We start from the raw sequence: 7606 nt of genomic DNA, 5'->3' as shown, positions 1-7606 counted from the left end.
TCCAGTCAACAATTTCTGTTTGTTTAGAGTTATATCTAAAGGCTAGTGTTGGTGTTGTGCGCGTGAGCCCTGTAGGACCGAGGAGGCACCAGCTCCTGCTTCGGGAGGAGTCTGAGGCTGCAGCTTGAGGGAGGTCCCAGCCCCTCTACACCTGTGTCTGGCAGAGCCAGTGTGAGACCAGACAATCCTTCCCTGTTGCCCAGATAATCAAGAGTTTGTCTGGACCTTTGAGCACACACCAGGATAGTGAGGAGCCAGACAAAAAGCACAGACTATGACGCTAAAATGGATTAGTAAGGAACTTAGTGATTTGGCCCATGACCCTCCAGCACAATGTTCTGCAGGTCCAATTGGGGATGATATATTTCACTGGCAGCCACAATTATGGGACCTAATGACAGACCCTATCAAGGTGGTGTATTCTTTTTGACAATTCATTTTTTTACCGACTACCACCTTCGAACCACCTAAGGTTGCATTTACAACAAGAATTTATCATCCAAATATTAACAGTCATGGCAGCATTTGTCTCAATATTCTAAGATCACAGTGATCTCCTGCTTTAACTATTTCTGAAGTTCTTTTATCCATTTGTTCACTGTTACATGATCCAAACCCAGATGACCCCCTAGTGCCAGAGATTACACGGATCTATAAAAGAGACAGAGATAAATACAACAGAGTATCTCGGGAATGGACTCAGAAGCATGCCATGGGATGCCACCTCAAAGACAGAATAACCTGCATTATGGCTGGAATAAACTTTAATATACTGTTCCCTTCTTCATTTTTCTTATCTGCCTGCTCCCCTATCACACCTCATTTTTTTTTAAATTTTATTTTTTGTTTATCTCCCTCCATTCATTCACATGCTCATCCGATAAGACTTAAGTTCTTCCAGCTTTGGACAATAACTGCTTTTAGAAATTGGGTAAAGTAGTTATAAGAGAAGAGTTGCCAAGACCCAGAATTTTTTTAAAAAATGGAGCATGTGTATTATGTGGCCAATGCCTTCACTCTAATTTGGTTATAGAGAATAAAATCATTCCTCACTGCTCTAACAGGCTGAAGAAATCATGCGAGGGGGAGGGAGATGGATGCTCAGTTGGCACTTCGAAGGAAGCAACATTTTTCAGGTAGCACCTATTCTTGTTTAAGGCTTGCACTGTTAGGAATTTTGGGTTACATGATATACTTTATGCTTATAACTGATGTGGCTGGAGAACTGGTTATGATTTTATAGCATCAGCAGAACAGAAAATGTGATATATTTTATGCATGTCAATAAAGGAATGACCTGTTCTTGCTCTGCAGAGAATGGAAATCAGAAGTCAAACACCCTTTGTGTTCTAAAATAGAGTCTCAAACATTTTATAATTTTCATTTAATTGTTAGAAGGCTTGGAGCAATTAGTTATTCTATCTTCCAATGCAATGTTTAATATAGCACTGAATAAATGATGCAAGTTGGCAATGGATGAGTGATCAACTAATAGCTCTGCTGGTAATTGATTTATTTTTCCTCAATGAAGTTGCATAAAGAAAATAAGTAAATTAATTAATAAATAAAGGGTAGTGTCATCAAATAATGATGAGAAAAATTTGCATATATCTGGGGTCTCAGGGTAAGCCCAGGGCCTTCATACCAAAGACTGTTCTGTGATTTAAGCTAACGACCCTTTGCAAATACTCTTCAGCTTTTGTCTTTTCTATATCTCTCTCATTGCACACACAGAAAGGGTCAGCAAAGAAACTTTGTTCTCTAACACACTTAAGGACCAAACTGGTGGAAAATTCCTTTTTATAGGGGCTTCCAAAATAATTTCACCAAGGGTAAAGGATTGCTACGCTCTCAATTGAATGCCTTTGTCCAGAAGTGATATGCCACTTTCACTCACAATTCATTAGTCAAATAAAGGCACATAACCACACCTAATTGCAGCGGGGGATCGAAGTTTCACTCTTTCATAGATACAAAAGATGGAAAATCAGAATAACCAGAAAAAAAATGACAGTAGACCTTCAGAATGCTTGATGATTATGCGGATATTTATCCTCACAAAGCAAAAAAAGGAAAGGATAGTTTTGATAGGTAATTGTATTATGGGGAATTCTCAAGACTAATTGACAACAAAGAATATTATTCTACCTAGGTCTAGAAGGCAAAAGTAAAGTAGATTAAAATCCAACACTAATTTATTTATAAATTTTTATCTTATTTTTTGAATAGTAACATATTCAAATATTTACAATATAAAATGAGATTAAAAAGGCATACATTGATAAATTTCACTTGTATTTGTTCTTCCCTACCTACCCCTAACGGTCTCCACCTGTAGCTATTTTTATTAGTCTCAAGTATCCTTTTAGTAAGTCTTTCTGCAAATACAAATGTTTTAGCATATTTTATATTTTTATATCTCTTATTTTTTATATATATGTTAATATACTGTATCCACTGTACTATACCTTACTCTTTTCATTTTGCAACATATGCTGGAGATTTTCCCATATCACTCTGTAGAGAAAATCTTCGTTTCCTTTTAGAGATGCATGGGAGAGTGACTATAACATAGAGGACGCTTGGTTGTTTCACTCCTTGGTTTCCACAAATAATGTTACAAACCACATATTTTGTATGTGTGGAGTGAAACTGAAAGAAATACCTTGAAGCGGGATTGCAAGTAGGTTTTTATGGTTAGATTTTGCCAAATTGCCCTCCATCAATAAGAAATTATCTGCAAACTTTCTATCAAAGGAAAGTTAAAAAGAAAACCTTTAAATTTAAAACCTTTCAATTAAAAGGAAAACGTTTTAATTTTAACACTCTAATATATAAGAATTTTCAGCCTCTCCAGAAATCAATTGATCAAGGAGCTACTAACAAGTCAGAAGACCAAGGTATAATTTTATGCATATATATACTACAGGTAAATGAACACCAGGTTAGAAATTCTTGGGTAGTTTCTATCTAGTCCACCTATAATCTAACATTGAACACAGAGCCTTTTTCTTTCTTTCATGGTTCTGCTATTGCTTAGGCAAATCTTTTTGTTTGAATGTGCCAGAAAATTATTACCTCTTTTCATGAATGCATTAAAGAATGCACATTACTCATTTTCTTGAAGCTTTAAAATAAATCTCATTGACCCTTGAATAAGTAGAGAACATGAGTTGCTGGTACCAGCTTGGTGATGATGGAGAAAATGTGAGAGGAGGAATTTCTCTACCCTGCCCTTCTTCCCCCATCCATATTCCTTTCTCTGTACTAAGTTTCCAAATAAAATCCTCCTACACTGAATGCAGCACAGCCTTCCTCTCTCTCCCAGAACAAATCTTCATAGACTTTGCAAAATTCGCTAACCTTGATCTCTCAATAAGAACTTTTTAGACTCTGTGTCTCTGCTTATCCTCATGTGGGAGGCCACAGACAGGAAAACCAAAGTCTCATGAAGTTCAACTATTGCCTCATTTTCTTACTGCAGAATAGAAAGGTTAAAGTATTTTGTACTATCTGACAAAATTCTTATTGCTTTCAGGTAATTGATGGAAGTTAAAGACACCCCAGTAGCAAAAGAAATCACACAAATATCTCATTTTTAAACTGGAAAATCATTAGTTTATTTTAATGTTAGTTAGTTTAACAAAGTAGCAGGAACCGCCTACCACTTTGCCTTACTAATGTGAGCAAACCATAAATTCAAGCAGATTTCTGTGATCTGACACCTTCCTTGAAGAATGAAAATTTCACCCTGATGCAAAGTTTTCTTCCTTCATTTGTACTGCTTACTACTACACTACTGAAGACAGAGCCTCAACTATCACCCTGGGTAGAGTGTCGTAGCATCATAGCTGACAGCAACCTCCAACTCGGGCTCAAAGGATCCTCTTGTCTTAATTTTTCTTTCTTTTTTTTCTTTTTCTTTTCTTTTTTTTTTTTAGTAGAAATGGGGTCTCACTTTTGTACAGGCTGGTCTCCAACTGGTGAACTCAAACAACCCACCTGCCTCAGCTTCCCAAAGTGCTAGGATTACAGGTGTAGGCCACTGTGCCAGCCACTGGATGTTTTTATCATCTGCAAATGGTAGGGAAATATGACCAGTAAGAAAGGTGGAGCAAAGGGGCAAGGGAGTGTCCCTGGGGACTGCAGTTGAAGAGATACTCTGCTCATTTATTTCTACTATGTGGCAGCACTCTGGACCTTATGAATCCCTGGCTAAGGACAGTGAAGATATTGTGTAAACATGCCACTTCAACACCTAACTCAGAGACAATGTAATTTATTTATTTATTTATTTATTTTTTTTTGTAGAGACAGAGTCTCACTTTATGGCCCTCAGTAGAGTGCTGTGGCATCACACAGCTCACAGCAACCTCCAACTCCCAGGCTTAAGTGATTTTCTTGCCTCAGCCTCCCAAGTAGCTGGGACTACAGGCACCCACTGCAATGCCTGGCTATTTTTTGGTTGCAGTTCGGCCGGGGCTGGGTTTGAACCCGCCACCCTCGGTATATGGGGCCAGCACCTTACTGACTGAGCCACAGGTGCCGCCCCGAGACAATGTAATTTAAAGTGAAGGCAGTAGTGAGAGGAAAAAATAGGGGAAGGAAGTGAGCAAGAAGAAAACACACATGAGGAGAAACCAACAGAAAAATTCTGACAACATGAAAATCCAGAATAGAGCAAATTCCCCTAAGGGACCATGAGGCAGCTACTGCAGAAGACTCCACCTACAAAGAGTTAATGAATTGACAGAAGGGAATTTAAAGCATGGATGGCAAAAATGATAAAAAGAATGGATGAGAAAATGGAAAGACAGAACCAAAAGTTGGACAAGAGATATATAGTATATAAAAAGGATGTGGAGGAGCTTAAGGAAATGAGAGAGATAATTGGGGAATGTAAAGATGCAGTGGAAAGTATCAAAAAATTGGTTAGACCACGGAGAAAAAGGAACCTCAGAGCTAGCGGATAGAGTTTTTGGGCTAACCTCGGTAGTCAAAGAAACAGAAAAGAAGAAAGACAAAGCAGAATGTTCACTCAGGAAATTGTTGGATTCATGAAGAGTGTTCAAACATACGAATTATAACTATGCGTGAAAGGGAGGAAGAATATCCCAAAGGAATGGAAGCCCCTACTGGAGATATCATAAATGAAAATTTCCCAGTATCACCAAACATTCTAAAACATTCCTTTTAGAGGGCTATCAAACCTCAGCACAGACAGAGCATCTCAAAGACACCTTGTCATGAAACTTTCCAAAGTCAAGATGAAGGAGAAATTTCTGTAAGCAGTCAGTAGAAGCACCAATTGACCTACAGGGGCAGATCCATCAGGGTGACAGGAGATTTTTCATCTGAAAGTTTCCAAGAGAATGGTCATCTACCTTTAATCTTCTTAAACAAAACAATTTTAAGCCTAGAATTCTGTATCCTCCTAAACTAAGCTATAAAATTGATGGAAAAATAAAACATTTAACTGATGTGCATACACTGAGGAAATTTGCCACAATTAGACCAGCTCTATAGGAAATACTTAGACCTATTCTCCACAATGAACATCACAATAGATGAACATCACAATAGATATCAGCAAAGTAAACACCCAGAAACTAAAGGACAAACTTATCTTGCACAATGTCACAAAGGATATAAGCAACAGAATTTCACAAAATAAGATGAATTGAACTCTACTACACTTTTCAATTCTCTCAATAAATGGAAATAGCTTAAATTCCCCCACTGAAGAGCTTGCTGATTGGGTAAAAAAGCATCCACAAGCCATCCATATCTACAAGAAATATACCTAACCTCAAAAGGCAAAACAAAATTCAGGAGGAAGAGATGGAAAACAACATTTCAGGCAAATGGATATCAGAAGAAAGGCGGGGTCACAATCTTATTTTCAGATACAAGTGGATTTAAAGTAACTAAAGTTAAGAAAGACAGAGATGATCACTTCATACTGGTCAAGGGACAATACAACAAGAAGACCTTTCAATTCTATATATTTATACAAACAACTGACATGCTCCCAGATTTATGAAAAAGACCTTATTTAGGCTGAGCAATACGATATTCTATATAACACCATAATAGCAGGGGATTTTAATACTTCTGTAAAAGAACTGGACAGATCCTCTAAACATAAACTAAACAAAGACACAAGAAACATAAATGCAACCCCCCAAAAAAGTGGGCTTAATATACATATTAAGAACATACCATCCCAAAGCTGGGGAATATATATTCTCTTGTTAGTCCATGGAACATACTCCAGATAATAAACTAGAAGACAGGGTGGTGCCTATGGCTCAAAGGGGTAGGGCGCCAGCCACATATGCCAGAGGTGGCAGGTTCAAACCCAGCCCCGGCCAAAAACTGCAAATAAATAAATAAACTAGAGCACAAATTCCAAACCTCAACAAAATTAAAAGATTACAAATTGTACCTTGAATCTTCTCAGACTATAAGGCAATAAAGGTGGAACTTAATTCCAAGAAAAAATTCCATCCCCACACAAAAGCATGAAAATTAAATAACCTTATGCTAGGAAGAGATAAAGGATGAAATTTTTAAATTGCTCTAACATAACAATAATGAATCTATAGGTTACCAAAATGTGTGGGAATACTGCAACAGTTCTTAGAGGGAAATGTATTGCATTGAATGCCTACATTTGACAAATGGAAAGAGAACACATCAACAACCTAATGGATCATTTTAAGGAAATAAAAAGGAAGAGCAATTTAATCCCAAACCTAGCAGAAAAATATAAGTAAACAAAATTAAATCAGAAATAAAGGAAATTGAAAACAAAAGAATCATTCAGAAAATTAATGAAACAAAAGGTTGATTCTTCAAAAATACAAATAAAATTGTTAAACCATTGGCTAGATTAACTAGAAACAGAAAATTAAAATCTTTAATAACTTCAATCCAAAATGAAAAGGGGAAATAACAGATACAACAGAGATACAAGATAATATCTCTGACTACCACAACAATTTTCCTCCCAGAAAATTGACAATGTGGAGGAAATGGATCAATACCTGGAATCACAACTTCTCCCTAGTTTTAACAGGGATAAATAGAACTCTTGATCAGACCAATATCGAGATCAAAGAAACGATAAAAAATTTTCCAACATAAAAAATCCCTGAACCAGATGGCTTCACCATCAGAATTCTATCACACCTTCAAAAATGTACCTATATTGCAGAACCTATTGTAAAACACTGAGAAGGAAGGAATCTCCCCAACACATTCTATGAAGTAAATATCACCCTGATAGCAAAACCAGAAAGGGAACCAACTAAAAAGGAGAACTATAAACTAATTTCTCTAATGAATATTGATACAAAAATACTCAATAAAATGTTAGCTACTAGATTACAGCTACACATTAAGAAAATTATACATCAGGGAAGTGCCTGTGGCTCAAGGAGTAGGGCGCTGGCCCCATATACCAGAGGTGGTGGGTTCAAACCCAGCACCGTCCCAAAACTGCAACAACAACAAAAAATAAAATAAAATGATAAAACATCTCAATTGAGTGGGCTTTATCCCAGGGATGAGAGGGTAGTTTAACATACACAAATACATAAAT

The 7606-nt window shown here is 36.9% G+C and overlaps 1 pseudogene; it reads left to right on the top strand.

The window, feature by feature from the left end:
* Nucleotides 1-274: 274 nt before the first annotated feature.
* On the top strand, nucleotides 275-3556 carry LOC128598306 (ubiquitin-conjugating enzyme E2 D3-like; annotated as a pseudogene).
* Nucleotides 3557-7606: the final 4050 nt, after the last annotated feature.

Source organism: Nycticebus coucang, chromosome 11 (assembly GCF_027406575.1).
Source record: "Nycticebus coucang isolate mNycCou1 chromosome 11, mNycCou1.pri, whole genome shotgun sequence".
In the NCBI taxonomy this organism is placed as follows: Eukaryota; Metazoa; Chordata; class Mammalia; order Primates; family Lorisidae; genus Nycticebus; species Nycticebus coucang.
Note: the sequence above shows the minus strand (reverse complement) of the source record. Positions and strands in the feature narration are given on the sequence as shown.